This window comes from Arachis hypogaea, chromosome 4, assembly GCF_003086295.3.
Source record: "Arachis hypogaea cultivar Tifrunner chromosome 4, arahy.Tifrunner.gnm2.J5K5, whole genome shotgun sequence".
Lineage (NCBI taxonomy): Eukaryota > Viridiplantae > Streptophyta > Magnoliopsida > Fabales > Fabaceae > Arachis > Arachis hypogaea.
In genome coordinates this window covers 57,331,068-57,355,228 of record NC_092039.1, presented here as the reverse complement: position 1 = coordinate 57,355,228, position 24,161 = coordinate 57,331,068, and the positions used below count along the sequence as shown (strand labels likewise).

The following is a 24,161-nucleotide window of genomic DNA, read 5'->3' as shown; positions in this document are numbered from 1 at the left end:
CCAACCTCCTAATGAAATAAAATTGATGCCTTTATATAGACATTACAAAATTAAAATGAAATTGAAATTGAAAACAAATTACAAATGAAATTCCTAATCTAATTGATCCTTGTGTTTTTGAGTGATGTTAATTGGACTTTGCTTGCTTTGGATTTCAATGAAAGGGGTTAATTTTTATTTGGCCTTGAATAAAAAAATGATTTTGAAGAAAGATGGTCCAGTTGACTTTGGTTCAAGTTAGTTGGAAGCATGGGGCAGCTCCGAGTGAAGCGCTCAGTTAAGAAAGAAAACATAGCACTCCCTTGCCTTGTGTGCTCCTTCGAACCAAGCCTCTTGACATAGCACTCAGTTAGGAAATCTAACGTAGCGCTACATTGTTCCTTGTGTGGTCTCCATCTTCGAGCCTCACTAGCTTCATTTGTGCCAATTCCTTTGTAGTAGCGCTCAGTTTAGAGCTTCAACGCAGCGCTTCCTTGGTGTCTTGGTTTCCCTCTTCGAATCTTGGTGAAGCCATCTTGGCCAATTTCCATGCCAAGCCTTGTAGCGATCAGTGAATTGCTTGCAACGTAGCGCGCCTTGTTTTCCTTTGGATGGGCTGCCCGAAAGCGTTAACCTTGTGAACGCTAGCGTTACAATTTTGAACGCATGCTTTCATTTCATTTGCTTATTAATGCCAAGCTTCTTAATGAACGCTAGGCCAATTGGGTGCTTGTATTCTATGCATGCATGCTTTCATTTATTTTATTCAAATGCAGTAACGTTTAAGCTTGATGAAATGCATGCTTTGATAATCCATTGGCATTAGTGGCATTAATGAAATGCATGCTTTAATTGGTTTAATTAATTAGTAATGCCAATTAACTCATCTAACGTCCTGGTTCATTTATTGGCATTAAAAATCAAATGATTCATGCATGCATGCTTCCATTATTTTACTTAGTTACTTCATGCATGCTTTCATTATTAATTCATGCATGCATAAGGAATTAATGCATGATAATAAGGCCAAGGCTTCATGGTCATGGGCCACGCTTTTAAAAGCGTGGCCTATAATTCCAAAACATACTCAAACTTCAAAGTGTGCCCCAAAATTCCTCTTTTTTTCTTTTTAGCTTATTTTATGCTATTTTGTTTCTTTTTCCACTTATTTCTTGCAAAATTTATAAAATCAAAAGATCAAGAAAATATACCATTTAAGCACAAAAGAATGTAATATTTAAGCACTAATCATCAATTTCTTGTATGAAAAAGCATAGAAAAACATGACATGATGACATGTCATCACAACACCAAACTTAAACCTTGCTTGTCCCCAAGCAAAAAAAGAATCATGCAATAAAGATTGACAATCCTAGGTAAGAAGAATAGCAACTCAATGTTCATGGTTAGCTACTTTTTTATGCATGCTACAATCACAAAGGAAATGCAAATGATTGATGCTTCTATCTAGCTCAATTTATGAAACCTTTTCCTTATATTTCTTCCTTGAAACAAGCTTTTGATTTTCTTATTAGTTTCTCCTTTTGGGTGCTTTGCCCCACGAGTTGATAACAAAGCTACGACTCTAAATGCTTTATTTTCAAGTATTACCACTTGATACACAAGCACCACAAGCATTTAATTAGAGGACTTCTTTAAGCTCATTTGTTTCTTTTCTTTACTCTCTAATCATTGATGCTCAGAGCCTTGAGCTTTGAGGGGTGCATTTGCACTTGAGCCTAATCTTGACTCTAAGTGTTTTGTTTTCAAGCTTTTTGCTTGATACATTAACACCACAAGTACTTAACAATTGAATTGTCATTGGTACTCAGAGCCTTCAGCTTTCTCATTCTTTCCCTTTTTCTTTTCTTTCTTTAATTTGTAATTGCTTCTTCAAGGTTTTCATGATTTCAAAAGATTTCACAAAATGTCCTAGATGAAAACTTCAATTAAATAAAATCTAATGCAATTGAGCAACAATTAATCATACTAGCGTTCCAATACTTGTATGCACATGCTATGTTCTTCTTTAATTCCTTGTTTGTTTATGATCATGATGCTTTATTGCTTTTGAATTCACAAAACTCAAGTTGGTAGTCATAATGTCACAGCAACATGTTGCAAATCAAAGTTTAGGCTATGCTTATTCATACCACACATGCATACAGAGAAAATAAAGATAATCATGCAATTTAAAGTGCTAAAAACAAATGAGAGGAAAAGAAACTTTACGACCTTGTAATTCATCTTCTCTATTGTTGTCATTTTGCTCCCATTCTTCCTTCTTCCCATACCAAACTCAGAATGCTTGATCACCCTCAAGCAAAAATTAGAACAATGGCTATGGGACTAAGATGGATCATGAATGTCTTACACAATGAAATGTTAGTAACACATGTGTTTTAAGCAAGCAAAATTGAGGATAACAATCAAGTCACAAGAGACAGAGACATTGTGACATAGAGGGTGTGCATGATACATTGCGTAAAGAAAGTAAATGGCATACCAAACTTAGTGTGACACTTATACATGAAATTGATGCAAGTATCCAGTAAAGATTGGAAGCAAATTTTGTTGCATAGCAACACCAAACTTAGAATGCAATCCTATGTAAATTTATTTGAACTAAAACTAAACAAACAAAACTGTTATATGTTAAATACAATCACCAAGCAAAGAATCTATCATGAATAAGGATTTCTTGGTGAGATATTTAACAAAAACAGTTAGGGAGCAAACTAACATAAAGCATAAAAAAAACAAAGAACTAACTAAAGTAAAGTGGAACAAAATCAAACCAAAAGAAAATCAAAGCTGCAGAGGCATTATGATTATGCAGACAAGTGATGTTGCTGAATAAATTGCATAGAAAATAAGTGGCACACCAAACTTAGAATTTTAGTGTGACACTTTCAATTCAGATTTGATGCAATCATCCACAGAGATTGAGAACAGATTGTTGCAGGGCAACACTAAACTTAGAATGTAATCATATGCCAATTTATTGAAATTTAAACAAAGCAAAGAAAGAAAATAAACCAAGCAGAGAAATGAAATGTTACCTAAGGTTGGGTTGCCTCTCAACAAGCGCTCTTTTAGTGTCATTAGCATGACATGTTGTTCTTCACTTTCTTCCTCTTCTTCCAATTTGTTAAGAGGAATGACCTCATGGGGAGAGATGAACCAACTAATGTCCCCTTTCTTGGTCTCTCCTCAGTAAGGTTCCTTTTGGTAATGGCTTGATTGAGCTTGCTTACTGGATCAGGGGTAGGATTGGTGCTCTTGTTGGTTGCCTTCACTTCTTGGATATCTAGACTTGGTGGTTGTGTGATTGTTGGAGTGATTTCTTCATCAAAAGCCTTTTGAATTGGTGGTTCAGTGAGCCCTTCTTCTACGCAATTCTCTACTTCACTTGAGTATGAGCTTCCTTGATTGACTTCCACACTTTCTTGTTCTTCCACTTCCTCTTTTGCACCCAACATTTGACTTAATAGCACTTTCATAGAGGAGGTTTATTGTTCTTCCCAAGATTTCTTCATCTCCTCTTCGTATCTTTCAATCACAGATTCAAATGTTGAGAGTTTTTGGTTCAGGGGAGTTTGTGGAGGTTGTGAGTTTTCATGTTCCTTTGTCATCTCAAGTGGCTTCTGTATGTATGCGGGTTTAGGTTCAAATATTTCTACCACCTCTTCCTTCTTTAATGAAAATTCACTTGACACAGTAGCCTCTTCCTCTTGCTCTTCTACTTCCTCCTTCACATCCACCTAGTGGTCCTCATCTTCATTGCTTATCAATTCTTTGTTTCTCCTTATTTGCTCCAAATATCCATCCATCTTACTGCAGATGGTTTCTTGTTCTTTCTAAGAGTCTATGGATGTTTGTAGGTATTGTTCAAATTCTAGCTCAAGGGATGATGGTTGAGAGAAATTTTGTGGGCATGGATGTGTTGTGGTGATGTTTTGAGGGGCATGGAATGAATTTTGTGAATTATGGAATGTATTTTGTGGTTGGTATGGATCGTGGCATGAGTTGTATGGTTCTTGGAGGAAACTTTGTGTTGAGGCAAAATCAAGTGATGGAGGATTATTATATGAGAAATTGGGAGGTGAGGTTGGATAATTTTGCATGAATGAATTGAAGGTTTTCTCAAGTGATGATGGCTCTTGATTAATGGAGTATGAATCACTAAGATCTCTTTGATTTTGACCCTCCCAGCCACAATATGAGTAGTTGTTAGACTCATCAAAACCTGGATCATATTGTGTCTCTGGGAAGTGTCCCATTTCAACTGATTGTTCACACTCTTGTTGACATGTCCAGTTACCATGAGGATAATGATATAAGTCATTTTGTGGTTCTGGACAGTATCTTATGTGCTTTGTTTGATTGATTTGTGGCTCTGGAGCAAATCTCCATGGGTTGGAGTGTTCAGAATTTGCACTTTCTTGGTGATACTCCCAGCCACCATTAGAATAATGACTTGAATCATTTTGTGGTGGTGGGAGGTATCCCATATGATTATCTTGCTCATCTTGTGGTTCTGAGACATATTTCCATGGATTGGAGTGCCTAGGATCTATAATTTATTGGTGATATTCCCAGCCATCATTAGGAATTGGTGATGGTGGATAATATCCCATAAAATTTGTTTGATCATAAGATGAGTTGAACTCCATTTGAATGTTGTAAAACACAACACCAATGAAAATTGAAATTCATATCTCAGAGAAGAATTTCTTAGTGAGGCAATAACTCAAACACCTTGGTGTCAGTTTAAAACAGAGAACAAGAACAAAGAAATAGCTTGATCTAGACTTCTCACCCACTTAATCATTGTCGATCTAAATCAATCCCCGGCAACGGTGCCAAAAACTTGATGGTTGGAAATTAGATTTCCACACAAACTCACCGGCAAGTGTACCGGGTCGCATCAAGTAGTAATAACTCACAAGAGTGAGGTCGATCCTACAGGGATTGATGGATCAAGCAACTTTAGTGGGTGATTAGTTTAGTCAAGCTAACATTTGTGAATTGGGTTAAAAGTGACCAACAGAATGCAAATTATAGGAAATTTAAATTGCAGAAAGTAAATGACAAAAAACGTAAAGAGCAAGGAATGTAAATTGGCAAAATCTTTTATGCCAGGGCATCTTGGCCAGTTTCACTAGCCTTTTCTTTACTGTTTTTGGGTAGTTTCATGCATTTTCTTAGGAAATAAGTAGGTTTTGGGTGAATGTACACTTACACCTTGATTGAAGCAAACATTGTGAATTTTACATGATTTGATGAGAATAATGCATGATTTGAATGCCAATTTATATAATGCAAGATCTCATGACCTGAAACAAAGCTTTGATGCACCATGTTTGTTTGATTTCGGGACAAAAGAAGCATAGAAGAACTACGTTAGTAGCCATGTTAGTATCACTAACGTGACCACGAACGTGGAAAGGGAGCAAGCTTGCAACATTAGTGGTGAAGTTATCACCACTAACGCCTTCGAAAGCCATCACAACCCACGTTGGTTGCCACGTTAGCTACACCAATGTAGGAACTAACGTGGAAGGAAGAGGAAGCTCCAACGTTAGTGGTAAAGTTAACACCACTAACGTTGCAAAGGTCACACATAACCGCGTTAAGAGCCACGTTAGTGCTACTAACGTGAACTCTAACGTGGAGCAAAGAAGAAATCGCCAACATTAGTGACACTAACTTTGTCACAAACGTTGGACCAGGCCAAGATTACCTGCGTTAGAGGCCACGTTAATGCCACTAAGGTGAAGGATAACGTGGAGCAAGGAATGAGATGCCAACGCTAGTGACACTAACTTTGTCACTAACGTTGGAGATGGCAAAAATACACCCACGTTAGTAGCCACGTTAACGCTATTAACGTAAGCACTAACGTGGAAGAGAAGGAATTTTGTAGCGTTAGTGACAAAGTTAGTGCCAATAACGCTAGCGAAGGAAAGGCTACGTTAGTGGTCACGTTAGTGCCACTAACGTTGGGGTTAACGTGGCTCAATTGGGTTGGGATGTTAGTGACAAAGTTAATGTCACTAACGTCTTTGAACCAGAATTTACACTTAACGTTAATGCACTAACGTCCTGACTAACTGCATACCATGCCTGACTCACTCTTTTTCTGCAAACAAAGTTGAGCCCACTGAAGACTGTAACTACTTCAACTAAAGATCAAAAGCCCATATCCAAGACTTGAAGAGTTAACTAGAAGATCAGAAGGGTAGTATATATAGGGGTAGTTTTGAACTAGAAAGGAGATTGGCATTATTGGAAGCTACACTCTGTATATTTTACTTTGCCTGCAATTTCTAGTTTATTTTTAGAATGCACTTTTCTTTCTTGTTTTCCATTCCCAGAGCTATGAACAACTAAACCCCTTTTCATTGGGTTAGGGAGCTCTGTTGTAATTTGATGGATCAATTATAGTTTTCATTCTTCTTCCTCTTTCTTTTTTCTTAATTTTACTAGAAAGCTTTCGGTCTTCAACTAATTGGTTAGTTATCTTGGAAAATAGACTCTCCATAATTGGATCTCCTTTGATCCATGGAAGAGGAATGAGGAGATCATGCTAGAAATGCTTTCTCATGTTGGACCGAATTGGGGTTTGGATGGATATAGTGACATATAATCCTACCAACACTTTGATTTGGAAATACATGTGGTATAATTAGTGACCATACTTCATCTCTTCCCACGAGCAATTAAATCAAGGATATGGGCAATTGTTCAAGCTTAGAGAGATTGGGTTGCCAAGGAATTGGGATCCAATCACCTAATATTGCCAAGGAGATCAATGAATGCATTGATTGAGGAAGAGATGAAGATTAACTTGATCCAGAGAATGTAACATCTCCTAAGCCCAATGAATTTTCCATATCTGATCTTACCCATTCTCTTTACTTTCTATTATTTACTTTCATGCTCAACTCCCCAACTCCCCATTTAAGATTCTACAATTTGACTTAGTTTGACTACAACACTCCTCTAATTAAAATTGCTCGACCAATCAATCCCTGTGGGATTCGACCTAACTCTATTGTGAGTTTTTACTTGACGATAATTTGGTATACTTACTGAGGGAAATTTGTTGAGAGACAAGTTTTCATGCATCAAGTTTATAGCGTCGTTGCCGGGGATTGATTTTGTATCGACAATGATTAAATTAGAGGATAACTAGATTGAGCAATTTTCTTTTGTTTCATTTATTTTATTTCTGTCATTTACTTTCAGTCTCATCCATTTTCATTTATTATTTCCTTTTGTTTTATTTTCTCAGTTAATTTACAACTCTATCAACTAATCCACTAACTGTTTGATAAATTGCTTCACTCATACTAACAGTAACCTTAACAAGAGTGATTTCTTCACTTTTCTCTTACTTGTGTAATCTACTGATTGTATGACAGGTAGAAGGAGCTTCAACCTCCTTTGAATTTGAACCTGAGAAGATCTTCCTTAGATTAAGGAGGGAAGCAAGAGGGAAGAGGGTCGTTGGTACTGAGGAAGAAGAGGAGGATTTTGAGACAGACATGCAGGAGAACATGGAAAACCACCATAAGGAGGAGACACACAACCATGCCAGAGGAGGTCCAGCAGATCATGCTGGGCAGGAGAGAAAAGTTCTAGGCTCTTATATTAATCCAAATCTGTGGAAGTAGCATCCAAAAACCAACCATACATGCCAATAATTTGAACTGAAGCCCCATCTCATCACCCTTGTAACAACTGTTCATTTGGAGGAAGCGCCCAAGAAGACCCCAATCAACATTTAACCACCTTCCTAAGAATATGTGATACTGTGAAGTCTAATGGTGTTCATCCTGCCACCTATAGATTGCTTTTGTTCCCATTTTCACTCAGGGACAAAGCATCTAAATGGCTGGAATCCTTTCCGAAGGAGTGTTTAACAACCTGGGAAGATGTGGTGAATAAGTTCATGGCGAGATTCTATCCTCCTCAAAGGATTAACAGGTTGAGAGATGAGGTACAAACCTTCAGGCACAAGATGGTGAAACTCTCTTTGAGGCATGGGAGAGGTTTAAGGACTTACCAAGAAGGTGCCCGCCAGACATGTTCAATGAATGGGTGCAACTATACATTTTCTATGAAGGCTTGTCTTACGAATCAAAGAAGGCAGTAGACCACTCTTCCAAGGGATCTCTAAACAAGAAGAAGACCATTGAAGAAGCCATAGATGTCATTGAGACTGTAGCTGAGAATGACTACTTTTATGCTTCTGAGAGGAGCAACACTCGAGGAGTAATAGAGTTGAACCATATGGATGCACTGCTAGCTCAAAATAAGATGATCACCAAGTAGTTGGCTGACCTTACCAAGCAGATGGAGAGTAACCAAGTTGCAGCAGTCACCACCCTACCACCAGCTTAAGAAGGAGTGAATACAGAGGAAGGAGGTGACTGGGAACAAGCCAACTATGTTAGGAACTCACCCAGGCAATCACATGATCCATACTCCAAGACCTACAATTTCGATTAGAAGAACCATCCAAACTTTGGGTAGGGAAATCAACAAGACCAAAGCCAAGATCAGAGACGTCACAACCCCAGCAATAATGCAGCATACCAACATTCCACACATAGATCATATCAACACCTACCCAACAACACTTCTCAGCAGCCATGTCAAACCCAAAATGGTCAGTCTCAACCCTCTAACCTCAACCCACCATCACCATCCGAAGATAGACTCTCCAGAATTGAGACCTTGCTTGAAGGCATATGCAAGGAAGTTCAAGACAGTAAAGCGTTCCAGGAAGAAGTATGATCCAATATGCAAAATCAAGATGCTGCCATTAAGAAACTGGAAACACAGATCGGCTACCTATTCAAGCAAGTTCCTGACCACATCATTTGTAACAACACTAATGCAAACCCAAGGGAGGAGTGTCAGGCTATCACCCTCAGAAGTGGAAAAGAATTGAAGGAGACCTCCAAAGAACCACAAGAGAAGAACATGGATAGAGGTGGAAAAGGACAAGAGGAAGTTCAGGCTTCCACTCCCAACTCACATCAAGAAGGAGAAGTGCTGAAGCCTTATGTTCCAAAAGCCTCGTACCCTCAGCGATTGAAGAAGAGTGGAGACGACATCCAATTCTCACGATTCTTTGAAGTTTTCAAGAGACTATAGATTAACATACCCTTTGCTGAAGTAATAAAGTAAATGCTGCTCTATGCTAAGTTCTTGAAGGAATTGATGACCAAGAAGAGAAGTTGGAAGAACAACGAGACTGTGGTACTAACTGAAGAATGTAGTGCCATCATTCAGCACAAGTTGAAGGATCCTGGGAGCTTCCAAATCCCTTATGTCATAGGAGAAATCATAGTGGAAAAGGCTTTGTGTGATTTGGGAGCCAACATAAATCTAATATCCTTAGCAATGATGAGAAGAATGAGGATTGAGGAGGCCAAGTGGTGGACGAAATTGTGATCATCAACAATGGCTCCAAAGACTTGGTAGCGCTCTTAAACGTGAATCGCACTTAGTCACAACCATGCACAACTAACCAGCAAGTGCACTGGGTCGTCCAAGTAATACCTTACGGGAATAAGGGTCGATCCCACAGAAATTGTTGGTATGAAGCAAGCTGTGGTCATCTTGTAAATTTCAGTTGGGCGGATAATAAATGTTATGGAGTTTTCGAATAGTAAATAAATAAAAAAGAAAATAAAGATAGAGTTACTCATGTAATTCAATGGTGGGAATTTCAGATAAGTGCATGGAGGTGCTGTGTTCCTTCTGAATCTCTGCTTTCCTACTGCTTTCATCCAATCCTTCTTACTCCTTTCCATGGTAAGTTGTATGTAGGGCATCAAAATTGTCAATGGCTACATCCCATCCTCTCAGTGAAAATGGTCCAAATGCTCTGTCACAGCACGGCTAATCATCTGTCGGTTCTTGATCATGTTGGAATAGAATCCCTTGATTCTTTTGCATTTGTCACCACGCCCAACAATCGCGAGTTTGAAGCTTGTCACAGTCATTCAATCCCGGAATCCTACTCGGAATACCACAGACAAGGTTAGACTTTCCGGATTCCCATGAATGTCGCCATCAATTCTACCTTATACCACGAAGATTCTGATTAAGGAATCCAAGAGATATGCGCCCGGTCTAAGGTAGAACGGAAGTGGTTGTCAGTCACGCGTTCATAGGTGAGAATGATGATGAGTGTCATGGATCATCACATTCATCATGTTGAAGTGCAACGAATATCTTAGAATAAGAACAAGCGGAATTGAATAGAAAATAGTAGTAATTGCATTGAAACTTGAGGTACAGCAGAGCTCCACACCCTTAATCTATGGTGTGTAGAATCTCGACCGTTTAAAATACATAAGTGATGAAGGTTCAGGCATGGCCGAATGGCCAGCCCCCAAAACATGATCAATAGTCTCATAAGATGAATAATAAAATAAAACTGAGACCAAAGATATCTAATACTATAGTAAAACGTCCTATTTATACTAGACTAGCTACTAGGGTTTACAAAAGTAAGTAATTGATGCAGAAATCCACTTCCGGGGCCCACTTGGTGTGTGCTTGGGCTGAGCTTGATATTTACACGAGCTGAGGCTTATCTTGGAGTTGAACACCAAGTTGTAAACGTGTTTTTGGCGTTCAACTCTGGTTTGTGACGTGTTTCTGGCGTTTGACTCCATAATGCAGCATGGAACTGGCGTTGAGCGCTAGTTTACGTCATCAAATCTCGAATAAAGTATGGACTATTATATTTTACTAGAAAGCTCTGAATGTCTACTTTCAAACGCTGTTGAGAGCGTGCCATTTGGAGTTCTGTAGCTCCAGAAAATCCATTTCGAGTGCAGGAAGGTCAGAATCCAATAGCATTAGCAGTTCTTTGTCAGCCTTCTTATAAGAGTTTTGCTCAGGTCCCTCAATTTCAGCCAGAAAATACCTAAAATCACAGAAAAACACACAAACTCATAGTAAAGTTTAGAAATGTGAATTTTACATAAAAACTAATGAAAACATCCCTAAAAGTAGCTAGATCCTACTAAAAACTACTTAAAAACAATGCCAAAAAGCGTATAAATTATCCGCTCATCACAAAACCAAACTTAAATTGTTGCTTGTCCCCAAGAAACTAAAAATAAATTAGGATAAAAAAAGAAGAGAATATACTATAAATCCCAAAATATCAATGAATATTAATTCTAATTAGATGAGCGGTACTTGTAGCTTTTTGCCTCTGAACAGTTTTGGCATCTCACTTTTTCCTTTGAAGTTTAGAATGATTATCATCTATAGGAACTTAGAATTTCAGATAGTGTTATTGATTCTCCTAGTTAAGTTTGTTGATTCTTGAACACAGCTACTTTCATAAGTCTTGGCCGTGGCCCTAAGCACTTTGTTTTCCAATATTACCACCGGATACATAAATGCCACAGACACATGACTGGGTGAACCTTTTCAGATTGTGACTTAGCTTTGCTAAAGTCCTCAGTTAGAGGTGTCCAGAGCTCTTAAGCACACTCTTTTTGCTTTGGATTACGACTTTAACCACTCAGTCTCAAGCTTTCACTTGGACCTGCATGCCACAAGCACATGGTTAGGGACAGCTTGATTTAGCCGCTTAGGCCCAGATTTTATTTCCTTGGGCCCTCCTATCCATTGATGCTCAAAGCCTTGGATCCTTTTTACCCTTGCCTTTTGGTTTTAAGGGCTATTGGCTTTTTCTACTTGCTTTTTCTTTTTCTTTCTATTTTTTTCGCAAGCTTTTGCTTTTTCACTGCTTTTTCTTGCTTCAAGAATCAATTTCATGATTTTTTAGATTGTCAATAACATTCTCTTTGTTCATCATTCTTTCAAGAGCCAACAATTTTAACATTCATAAGCAACAAGATAAAAAATATGCACTGTTCAATCATTCATTCAGAAAACAAAAAGTATTGTCACCACATCAATATAATTAAACTAAATTCAAGGATAAATTCGAAAATCATGTACTTCTTGTTCTTTTGAATTAGAAACATTTTTCATTTAAGAGAGGTGAAGGATTCATGGAAATTATTCATAGCCTTAAGACATAGTTACTAAATACTAATGATCATGTAATGAAGACACAAACATAGATAAACATTTAACATAAAGAAACCGAAAAGAAGAAAAAATTAAGAACAAGGAATGAGTCCACCTTAGTGATGGTGGCGCTTTCTTCTTGAAGAACCAATGATGTCCTTGAGTTCTTCTATGTCTCTTCCTTGCCTTTGTTGCTCCTCCCTCATTGCTCTTTGATCTTCTCTAATTTCATGGAGAATGATGGAGTGCTCTTGATGTTCCACCCTTAATTGATCCATATTGTAACTCAAATCTTCAACAGAAGTGTTGAGTTGTTGCCAATAGTTGTTGGGAGAAAAGTGCATCCCTTGAGGCATCTTCGGGATTTCTTGGTGATGGGCTTCCTCATGCGTCTCTTGGGTTCCATGAGTGGGCTCTCTTGTTTGCTCCATCCTTTTCTTAGTGATGGGCTTGTCCTCCTCAATGGGGATGTCTCCTTCTATGATGACTCCAGCTGAGTAACATAGATGGCAAATAAGATGAGGAAAAGCTAGCCTTGCCAAAGTAGAGGACTTATCGGCTATTTTGTAGATTTCAAGGGAGATAACTTCATGAATTTCTACTTCCTCTCCAATCATGATGCTATCGATCATGATGGCCCAATCCACAGTAACTTCAGATCGGTTGCTAGTGGGGATGATGGAGCGTTGGATGAACTCCAACCATCCTCTAGCCACATGCTTGAGGTCCAGTCTTCTTAATTGAACCGGCTTGACTTTGGAGTCTCTTTTCCATTGAGCTCCTTCAACACATATGTCCCTAAGGACTTGGTCCAACCTTTGATCAAAGTTGGCCTTTCTTGTGTAGGGGTGTGCATTTCCTTGCATGATGGGCAAGTTGAATGCCAACCTCACATTTTTCGGACTAAAATCTAAGTATTTTCCCCGAACCATTGTAAGATAGTTCTTTGGATTCGGGTTCATACTTTGATCATGGTTCCTAGTGATCCATGCATTGTCATAGAACTCTTGAACCATCAAGATTCTGACTTGTTGGATGGGATTGGTTAGAACTTTCCAACCTCTTCTTTGGATCTCATGTCGGATTTCTGGAAACTCATTTTTCTTGAGCTTGAAAGGGACCTCAGGGATCACCTTCTTCTTGGTCACAACATCGTAGAAGTGGTCTTGATGGGCTTTAAAGATGAATCTTTCCATCTCCCATGACTCGGAGGTTGAAGCTTTTGTCTTCCCTTTCCCTTTTCTAGAGGTTTCTCCGGCCTTAGGTGCCATCAATGGTAATGAAAAAATAAAAAAGCTTATGCTTTTACCACACCAAACTTAAAATATTACTCACCCTCGAGCAAGAGAAGAAAGAAAAGAAGAAGAAGAAGAGAAAATATGGAAGAGAGTAGGGGAGGTGTATTCGGCCAAGGTGTAGAAGAGGGGGTTGTGTTGTGTGAAAAATTAAGGAGAATGGAGGGGTTTATATAGTGAGGGGAGAGGGAGTAGGTTCGACCATTTAGGGTGGGATTGGGTGGGAAAGAAATTTGAATTTTGAAGGTAGGTGGGGTTTATGGGGAAGAGTGGATGGATGTGAGTGGTGAAGGGGGTAATTGGGAAGAGTGATTGACGTGATTGGTGAAGGGTTTTGGGGAACAGTGTTTATTGGAAAGAGAGGATGAATGTTGAGAAGAGGGGAGAATATGGTAGGTGGGGATCTTGTGGGGTCCACAGATCCTGAGATGATCCTGTGGGGTCCACAGATCCTGAGGTGTCAAGGATTTATATCCCTGCACCAATTAGGCATGTAAAATGCCTTTGCATGCATATCTGGCATTTAAACGCCGAAGTGATGCATGTTCTGGGCGTTCAACGCCCATGTGCAGCATGTTTCTAGCGTTGAACGCTAGTTCCATGCTTGTTTCTGGCGTTCAGCGCCAGCTCTCCTCAGGGTGCATTCCTGGCATTTAAATGCTAGGATGTTGCTTGTTTCTGGCATTCAACGCCAGATCTATGCTCTGGTCTGGCGTTGAACGCCAGCCAGATGCTCCTTACTAGCGTTTAAACGCCAGTAAGTCCTTCCTCCAGGATGTGATTTTTCTTCTGCTATTTTTTATTCTATTTTTATTTTTAATATTTTTTCGTGATTCTACATGATCATGAACCTAATAAAACATCCAATTTAAATAAAATAAAATTAGATAAATAAAAATTGGGTTGCCTCCCAATAAGCGCTTCTTTAATGTCAATAGCTTGACAGTGGGCTCTCATGGAGCCTCACAGGTAATTAGGTCAATGTTGTATAGTCCCAACACCAAACTTAGAAGTTGGTTGTGGGGATTCGACACCAAACTTAGAGTTTGGTTGTGGCCTCCCAACACCATACTTAGAGTTTGATTGTGGGGGCTCTGTTTGACTCTGTACTGAGAGAAACTATATATGCTTACTCTCCCTTGTTACAGAAGGATAGCCGCGTGCCTTAAACACAAGGAAGTCCCCATTCAATTGAAGGACTAATTCTCCTCTGTTAACATCTATCACAGCTTCTGCTGTGGCTAGGAAAGGTCTTCCAAGGATGATGCATTTATCCTCCTCCTTCCTAGTGTCTAAGATATGAAATCAGCAGGAATGTAAAGGCCTTTAACCTTTACTAACACGTCCTCTACTAATCCATAAGCTTTTCTTACTGACTTATCTGCTAATTCTAATGAGAATAAAGCAGGCTGTACCTCAATGATCCCCAGTTTCTCCATTACAGAGAGTGGCATAAGATTTATGCCTGACCCTAGGTCACACAGAGCTTTCTCAAAGGTCATGGTGCCTATGGTACAAGGTATTACAAATTTGCCAAGATCTTGTCTCTTTTGAGGTAAAGTTTGCTGAACCCATGTATCTAGTTCACTAATGAGCAAGGGAGGTTCACCTTCCCAAGTCTCATTACCAAACAACTTGGCATTCAACTTCATGATAGCTCCTAGATATTGAGCAACTTGCTCTCCAGTTATATCTTCATCCTCTTCAGAGGAAGAATAGTCTTCAGAGTTCATGAATGGGAGAAGGAGATTTAATGGAATCTCTATGGTCTCTATATGAACCTCAGATTCCCTTGGGTCCTCAATAGGGAACTCCTTCTTGCTTGAGAGACGTCCCATGAGGTATTCCTCATTGGGATTCACGTCCTCTCCTTCCTCTCTAGGTTCGGCCATGTTGATTATATCAATGGCCTTGCACTTTCTTTTTGGATTCTCTTCAGTATTGCTTGGGAGAGTACTAGGAGGAGTTTCAGTGATTTTCTTACTCAGCAGGCCCACTTGTGCCTCTAGATTTCTGATGGAGGACTTTGTTTCACTCATGAAACTTAAAGTGGCCTTAGACAGATCAAAGACTAAATTTGCTAAGTTAGAGGTACTCTGTTCATAATTCTCTGTCTGTTGCTGAGGAGATGATGGATAAGGCTTGATATTGCTGAGCCTATTTCTTCCACCATTATTAAAGCCTTGTTGAGGATTTTGTTAATCCTTCCATGAGAAATTTGGATGAATTTTGCATGATGAGTTGTAGGTGTTTCCATAAGGTTCACCTAAGTAATTTACCTCTGCTATTGCAGGGTTATCAGGATCATAAGCTTCTTCTTCAGAAGATGCTTCTTTAGTACTGTTGGATGCATTTTGCCATCCATTCAAACTTTGGGAAATCATGTTGACTTGCTGAGTCAACATTTTATTCTGAGCCAATATGGCATTCAGAGCATCAATCTCAAGAATTCCCTTCCTCTGAGGCGTCCCATTATTCACGGAATTCCTCTCCGAAGTGTACATGAACTGGTTATTTGCAACCATGTCAATAAGTTCTTGAGCTTCTGCAGGCGTTATCATGGTCCATTCTGAAAACATGTCAGAAGGACATCTTTTGGTCATCTGTTTGTATCTTTCCCAAGCTTCATAGAGGGATTCACCATCTTTTTGTTTGAAGGTCTGAACATCCACTCTAAGCTTGCTCAGCTTTTGAGGAGGAAAGGATTTAGCCAAGAAGGCCGTGACCAGCTTATCCCAGGAGTCCAAGCTATCCTTAGGTTGTGAATCCAACCATGTTTTAGCTCTGTCTCTTACATCAAAAGGGAAAAGCATGAGCCTGTAGACTCCAGGATCTACTCCTTTCGTCTTTATAGTCTCGCAGATCTGTAAGAACTCAGTTAAAAACTGATAGGAATCTTCTGATGGATGTCCATGAAACTTGCAATTTTGTTGCATTAGAGCAACTAGTTGAGGTTTCAGCTCAAAATTGTTTGCCCCATGGTAGGGATTGAGATGCTTCTTCCATCAAACTTGGAAGTAGGTGTAGTATAATCACCAAGCATCCTCCTTGCATTATTGTTGTTAGGTTCGGGTGCCATCTCCTTCTCTTGTTCGAAAATTTCAGTAAGGTTGTCTCTGGATTGTTGTAATTTGGCTTCTCTTAGTTTCCTCTTCAGAGTCCTTTCAGGTTTAGGGTCAGCTTCAACAAGAATGCCTTTTTCCTTGTTCCTACTCATATGAAATAGAAGAGAACAAGAAAAGAAGAGAAGAGGAATCCTCTATGTCACAGTAAAGAGGTTCCTTATTATTAGTAGAAGAAGAAAGGGGATAAAGAAAGGAGAATCCAAACACAAGGGTGAGGATAAGGGCAGTGATTTGAGATGAAGAGAAGTGTTAGTAAATGAATGAATAAATAGAATAATATGAGAGAGGGAGAAATTTTTGAAAATAAATTTTAAAAAGGAGTTATTTGATTTTCGAAAATAAAGATAAGAAATAAAATTAAAATTAAAATTTAAAACAATTAATTAATTAAAGAAAGAATTTTTGAAAAAGAGGGAGGTATTTTCGAAAATTAAAGAGAGAGAAAAGTTGTTAGGTGGTTTTGAAAAAGATAAAAAATAAACAAAAAGTCAAATAGTTAGTTGAAAAATATTTGAAAATCAAATTTGAAAAGATAAGAAGATAAGAAGTTAGAAAAGATATTTTAAAATCAAATTTTTGAAAAAGATAAAATTTTGAAAAAGATATGATATAAGAGATGAAAAGATATGATAAAAAAAAAGATATGGTTAGCAAAGATTTAATTCTTAAAATTAAAATTAATTACTTAACTAACAAGAAACTAAAAGATAAGATTCTAGAATTTAAAGATTGAACCTTTCTTAACAAGAAAGTAACAAACTTCAAATTTTTGAATCAATCATATTAATTGTTAGCATAATTTTTGAAAATCATGAAATACTATTAAAAAAACGATTTTTGAAAAATAATTTTTAAAATTTTTCGAAAATAGAAAAAAATGAAAAAGATTTGATTTTTGAAAGAGGTTTTGAAAAGATAAAATTTTTAAATTTGAAAATTTGACTTGACTTGTAACAAACAACTAATTTTAAAACTTTTTGACTAAGTCAACCCAAATTTTTGAAATTTTTGAGAGAAATAAGGAAAATATTTTTTTATTTTTTTTAATTTTAAATGATGAGAGAGAAAAACATAAAAATGACCCAAAACATGAAAATTTTGGATCAAAACACTAGATGTATGCAAGAACACTATGAATGTCAAGATGAACACCAAGAACACTTTGAAGATCATGATGAACATCAAGAACATACTTTTGAAAAATTTTTTATGCAAAGAAAATATGCAAGAGACCAAACTTAGAAATCTTTAATGCTTAGACAATATGAATGCAAAAATGCACATGAAAAACAATAAAAGACACAAAACAAGAAAACATCAAGATCAAACAAGAAGACTTACCAAGAACAACTTGAAGATCATGAAGAACACTATGAATGCATGAATTTTCGAAAAATGCAAGAAAAATTTTCAAAGAATGCAATTGACACCAAACTTAAAATTTGACTCAAGACTTAAACAAGAACACATAATATTTTTGGTTTTTGTGATTTTATGATTTTTTTGTATTTTTCTTTAATTTGTTTTTCGAAAAAAATATAGGAAAAGAAATTAAGAGATTCAAAATTTTTAATAAGAATTCGAGGAATCTTCCAATGTTAGTCTAAAGCTCCAATCCAAGGGTTGGGCATGGCTTAATAGCCAACCAGCTTTAGAAGATATAAATCAGGCATGCAACAGCTGATATTTCATCCAACTCCATATACATACCCGTTATGTTGACAAGTGGAAGCCTCAATCCGAAAGGATTTGGATATGGCTTTACAGCCAGTCAGGCTTCAACATGTTACTATGAAACTCTAGAATTCATTCTTAAGAATTTTGGAATAATTTTCGAAAACAAAGGGAAAAATTTTGAAAAATATTTTTGAAGACGTTTTGAAAAGAAAATAAAAAGAAAATTACCTAATCTGAGCAACAAGATGAACCGTCAGTTGTCTATACTCAAAAAATCCCCGGCAACGGCGCCAAAAACTTGGTGGACGAAATTGTGATCATCAACAATGGCTCCAAAGACTTGGTAGCGCTCTCAAACATGAATCACACTTAGTCATGATGACAAGTCATCATATACCCATTTTTCAAGCTAATTTCACTTGTTTTGTTAGCATTTATGCACTTTCTTGCATCCTAAGTAAGTGATTTGGAGTGAAAATGCATAACTTCTCTAAATCAAGCAACCACCATGAAATTAATGTTAAATCATGAGGTTTAAGCTAATTTTGATTGAATTTTAATTGATTTATAAGCCTCTTGAATTTAGTGATACTTTGAGTGGTTGTTTGGTTTATTGTAGGTGAAGAAAAGAAAAGAAAATGAAAAGCGTGGCCTAAGAAGCGTAACACAAGAAAAGGAAAGCGTGGCCAAAGAGGAGAGAAGCGTGCCGCAACTAATGGGGGAAGCAACATTGCCCTCCACAAGGGCAGAATGCCCTTTAGGAGAGCAACATTAGGTGACCAAGCCAAGGAAGGCAACTCTGCCCTGCCCACTACAAGGGCAGAGCACAAAATGGTGCCTTGGGACCAAGAGAAAGCAAACTCTGCCCTGCCCTTCTGGAGGGCAGAATTGGGCTCTACAAGGAAGAAATTCAACAAAAAAATATCACCCATGCATGCCACAAGGTTCGAACAAAGAACCATGAGGAAGCCAAGCTCTAAGACCCATTGCCGTGCCAAGAAATCAAGAAAATTAATGAAGCGTGTGTATCCGCCCAGGTTCGAACACGGGCGTGCAATATGGCAACTCTGCCCTGCCCTTGGCGCGGGCAGGGCAGCATTTGAAGTGGCGCACCAAGAAGCAAAACGCGCGCACCAAATGTTGTTCCTGGCAGCACCAACCGTGAGCACCAACGTCCCTGGCGCATCAAACTCTTTCTGCCCTGCCCTTGGTGCGGGCAGGGCAACGTCCCACGCACCAACGCACATCCTGGCGCACCAATTTTCTTCCTGGCGCACCAATTTTCAACCTTGGCAGCACCAACGCGCGCACTCCTCAACCCTGGCAGCACCAACTTTTCTGCCCTGCCCTTGGCGCGGGCAGGGCAGCCTCTGGCGCACCAAGGGCGCACCAAACTCGCGCCAAACTCGCACCACACGCACCAGGCCGCACCAACTCGCACCACCATGCATCAATTTTCTGCCCTGCCCTCCACAAGGGCAGGGCAGCCTCCTGGGAGTGAATCTCATGGGCCGAAAATTTAAATTAAATTCCCATTTTAATTAGGAGCTTTTTACCTTCTTTTGAATTTTTTACCTTCTGACTTACTCTTGTCTTAGCTTTTGAATTTCATTTTTCTTTGAGCTTTCTTGAGAGACTTGTCCGAGCACTAAGAGGATCAAGGGAGAATTGATTGATCTCCTTCCTCATTTCCCTTGGGCAATTCTACTCTTCTGTTTCTGAGTTTTGGGTGTGTGAAATTGGGGAAATTCTGTCCCAATTCCCATTCAAGCTCTTTGCATCTTGTTTTCTGCATAATTCAATTCCAATTCTGTTCTTCTATTACTTCTTCTTTAATTTTCTGTCAATTGCTTAGTTAATTCAGATCTGGGAAGGAAAGTGGGTTTTAGGCTCTGCTACCTAAGCCCTTGGGATCCTGAGATCATAATTCACTCTTGGTTCTTCTGTGAACCTTTGCTGCATTTTATTTTCTTTCTGTTTGAATGCTATTTGCCTCTGATTTAAATTCTGCTCAATCAATTGCTGCAATTTACTTCTTCTTTGTTTAGATCTTGCAATCCCATTCCTCAATTCCCTTTTATATTCAAGCCATTTATCTTTCTTGCCATTTAAGTTACTGCAATTTAAGTTTCTTGCACTTTAAGTTTCAGTCATTTACTTTCTTGCTCTTTAAGATTCTGCAAATTTACAATTTTGTTCTTCAATTTACTGCACTTTTCCCTTCCCCCTTTACATTTACTGTCATTTACTTCCTGTTAAACACAAATCACTCAACCAAAACTTAATTCGCTTGACTAAATCACCCACTAAACTAAAATTGCTCAATCCTTCAATCCCTGTGGGATCGACCTCACTCATGTGAGTTATTATTACTTGATGCGACCCGGTACACTTGCCGGTGAGTTTTTGTGTTGGATCGCTTTCCACACATCAAGTTTTTGGCGCCGTTGCCGGGGATTGAAATAGATTGACAATGATTAAGTGAAGTGGAGATCTAGATTAAGCATTTTTCTTTTCTGCTATTCTAATTCTCACTAACACACTAACTGTTTGAATTTTTGCTTAAACTAACTAAACCTTCATTCTAGCTATAGATTGAAGTTCCATTGTATTTCTGGGTCTGTGTGTTTATTATTGTGTGTTTGTATGTCAGGTATAGGAAGATCTTCTCCTATCATTTCTGAAATTGATCAAAGGACTCTTCGGAGACTAAGAAGAGCTGAAAGAGGGAAGAACATAGTTGGAGAAGAAGAATCTGAGGAGGAATTCCAAGACATGGAAGGAGATACCAATCAACCAGGAGAAGGAGCCAACAATAATCAACAACAGAGAAGAGTCTTGGCTTCATACACATTTGCAAATGCTAGGCATTGTGGGAGTAGCATTCTTCCTCCCAATGTCAATGCAAACAATTTTGAACTCAAGCCACAACTCATCACTCTAGTTCAAAACAATTGTTCTTTTGGAGGAGGGCCTTTGGAGGATCCAAATCAACATTTGTCCACCTTCTTGAGAATCTGTGACACAGTGAAGACAAATGGTGTACCTCCTGATAGCTACAAGTTGCTGCTCTTCCCATTCTCTCTCAGAGATAAAGCCACTCAATGGCTAGAGACCTTTCCAAAAGAAAGCATCAACACTTGGGATGACTTGGTGAGCAAGTTCCTTGCCAAATTCTATCCACCTCAAAGAATCTTAAGGTTGAAGACTGAGGTTCAAACATTCACTCAATTGGAGGCCGAGAACTTATATGAAGCATGGGAAAGATATAAGGCTTTATTGAGGAAATGTCCACCAGAGATGTTTACTGAATGGGATAAGTTACAAAACTTCTATGAAGGCCTCACCCTTAAAGCTCAAGAAGCTCTTGATCACTCTGCCGGAGGCTCTCTACAACTCATGAAGACCACAGAGGAAGCTCAAAACCTCATTGATATGGTGGCCAACAACCAATATTTCTTTGCTCATCAAAGACAACGCCAACCATCACAGAGAAGAGGAGTAATGGAGTTGGAAGGAGTTGATTCAATCTTAGCTCAAAACAAGCTGATGCAGCAGCAGATTCAACAACAATTTGAGCAAATGGCTAAGAGAATTGATGGCTTGCAAGTGGCAGCAGTGAGCACCACAAGCCAACCTCCAACCACTTGGGTGCAAAAGGAAGAAACTCAAGAGGAGCAACAACAAGAGCAAGTCCAATACATGCACAACCAAAACCCTGGAACAAATGAAGTCTATGGTGATACCTACAATCCATCTTGGAAGAAGCATCCCAACCTCAGATGGGGCGACAACCATAATCAAAACCAACAACCATGGCAAAGAAACACAAGCCAAACCAATTGGAAAAATACAAACCACAACCCCCAGCCAAACACTAACCAAAACTCATACAGAAAACCACAAAATAACTACCCAAATTCTAACCAATACCCACCCAATAACCACCCAACTAACCAAAACACTTATCTTCACCCATCAACACCCCAAAATCAACCCATCACACAAGACTCACAGAGAATCAACAATTTAGAGCTGCTCATGGAGAAACTAATGAAGAGCCAAGAATTGACAACCAAGAATCAAGAAGCCTCCATGAAGAACCTAGAGAGGCAGATTGGACAAATCTCCAAGAAGATTTCTGTTGAGAAGCCATCAAGTTCACTACCCAGTGACACCATTCCCAACCCAAAGGAAGAATGCAAGGTTGTGCAACTAAGAAGTGGAAAAGTGTTAGTGGATGGCAACCAAGGAGCAACAAAGAAGCTTATGGAGAATGACACTGAGCCAACAAAGAATGATGAAACCATCAACAAAGACAAGATAAGCAAGAATGCTCCAGAAAAGCTCACAGAGGAAGACAACAAGCCACAGAATCTGAAGAAAGGAAAGCAAATCATGGAAGAACCAATTCCAAAACAGCATCAAGTGGTGAAGAGCTCAACACCACCACTACCTTATCCACAGAGATTTCACAAGGAAACAAAGGAGCAGCACTTCCACAAATTTCTTGAGACTTTCAAGAAGTTGGAAATTAACATACCTTTGGCAGAGGCTTTGGAGCAAATGCCCCTGTATGCCAAGTTCTTAAAAGAGCTCATCAACAAGAAAAGAGATTGGAATGAGAAGGAAACGGTGATGCTTAGTGAGGAATGTAGTGCCGTGCTCCAAAAGGGAATCCCACCAAAACTCAAGGATCTAGGGAGTTTTGTAGTGTCATGCACTATAGGCAAACTATCCCTGGACAAAGCTCTTTGTGATCTTGGAGCTAGTATCAACTTAATGCCCTTGTCCATGATGAAAAAGCTTGCCATAAAAGAACTCAAACCCACCAAGATGTCACTAGTCATGGCAGACAGATCAATCAAGATACCAAATGGAATTGTGGAAAATTTGCTAGTAAAGGTTGGAAAGTTTATCTTCCCTGCAGACTTTGTAATCTTAGATACCGATGAGGAAGGCAACAATTCAATCATCTTGGGCAGACCATTTCTAGCAACTGCAAGAGCAATTATTGATGTGGAAAAAGGAGAAATGATTTTCAGAGTACACAATGAGCAAATGATCATCAATGTTTTTAAGTCAATGCAACACCCCCCAGAGAAGGAAGATCATTTGAGGGTGGACATGATAGAGAGCCTGGTGGAAGAAATCTTAGACATTGATCAGCATGAGCAAGAAGAAGATAGTCATGAAACAATAGAGGAACATGTGGCTGAGGCTTTCATAAACAAAGAAGTGGAACCAAGCAAGAAAGAAGAGGTGCAAAAGCAAGAACTGAAGCCATTACCTTCTCATCTCAAATATGCATTTCTTGGGACTTCAGAAAGCCTCCCGGTGATCATCAATTTGTCCTTGACAAAGAAAGAAGAAGGAGAGCTTCTTGATGTTCTCAGAGCCCACAAGGATGCCTTAGGATGGACCATTGATGACTTGAAAGGCATCAGCCCTACAATATGCATGCATAAGATTCTTTTGGAGGACAATTCCAAAGCAGTAATTCAACCTCAGAGAAGACTAAACCCTGCAATGAAGGAAGTTATCCAGAAGGAAGTGATGAAGTTATGGAATGCAGGAATCATATATCATATTTCTGATAGCTCATGGATAAGCCCAGTCCAAGTGGTACCAAAGAAAGGAGGGATGACAGTCATTATTAATGAGAAGAATGAACTCATTCCCACCAGAACGGTGACAGGGTGGAGGATGTGCATTGATTATAGAAGATTGAATGATGCCACACGCAAAGATCACTTCCCACTTCCTTTCATTGATCAAATGCTTGAAAGGTTGGCTGGCCATGCTTATTATTGCTTCTTGGATGGCTATTCTGGGTATAATCAGATAGTGGTAGATCCAAAGGACCAAGAAAAGACTTCATTCACATGCCCAGTTGGAGTTTTTGCCTATAGAAGAATGCCATTCGGATTATGCAATGCCCCAGCCACTTTTCAAAGGTGTATGCTCTCAATTTTCTCAGATATGGTTGAAAAATTTTTAGAGG

General features: G+C 38.8%; 2 non-coding genes across 2 annotated transcripts; one reads left to right on the top strand and one right to left on the bottom strand.

Moving 5' to 3' along the window:
- Positions 1-7,972: 7,972 nt before the first annotated feature.
- LOC112798875 (small nucleolar RNA R71) lies at positions 7,973-8,075 on the bottom strand. Its single transcript, XR_003200472.1, has one exon. It is a non-coding gene; the product is annotated as a small nucleolar RNA R71 (small nucleolar RNA).
- Positions 8,076-15,932: 7,857 nt separating this feature from the next.
- LOC112798645 (small nucleolar RNA R71) lies at positions 15,933-16,036 on the top strand. Its single transcript, XR_003200248.1, has one exon. It is a non-coding gene; the product is annotated as a small nucleolar RNA R71 (small nucleolar RNA).
- The last annotated feature ends 8,125 nt before the right edge of the window (positions 16,037-24,161 follow it).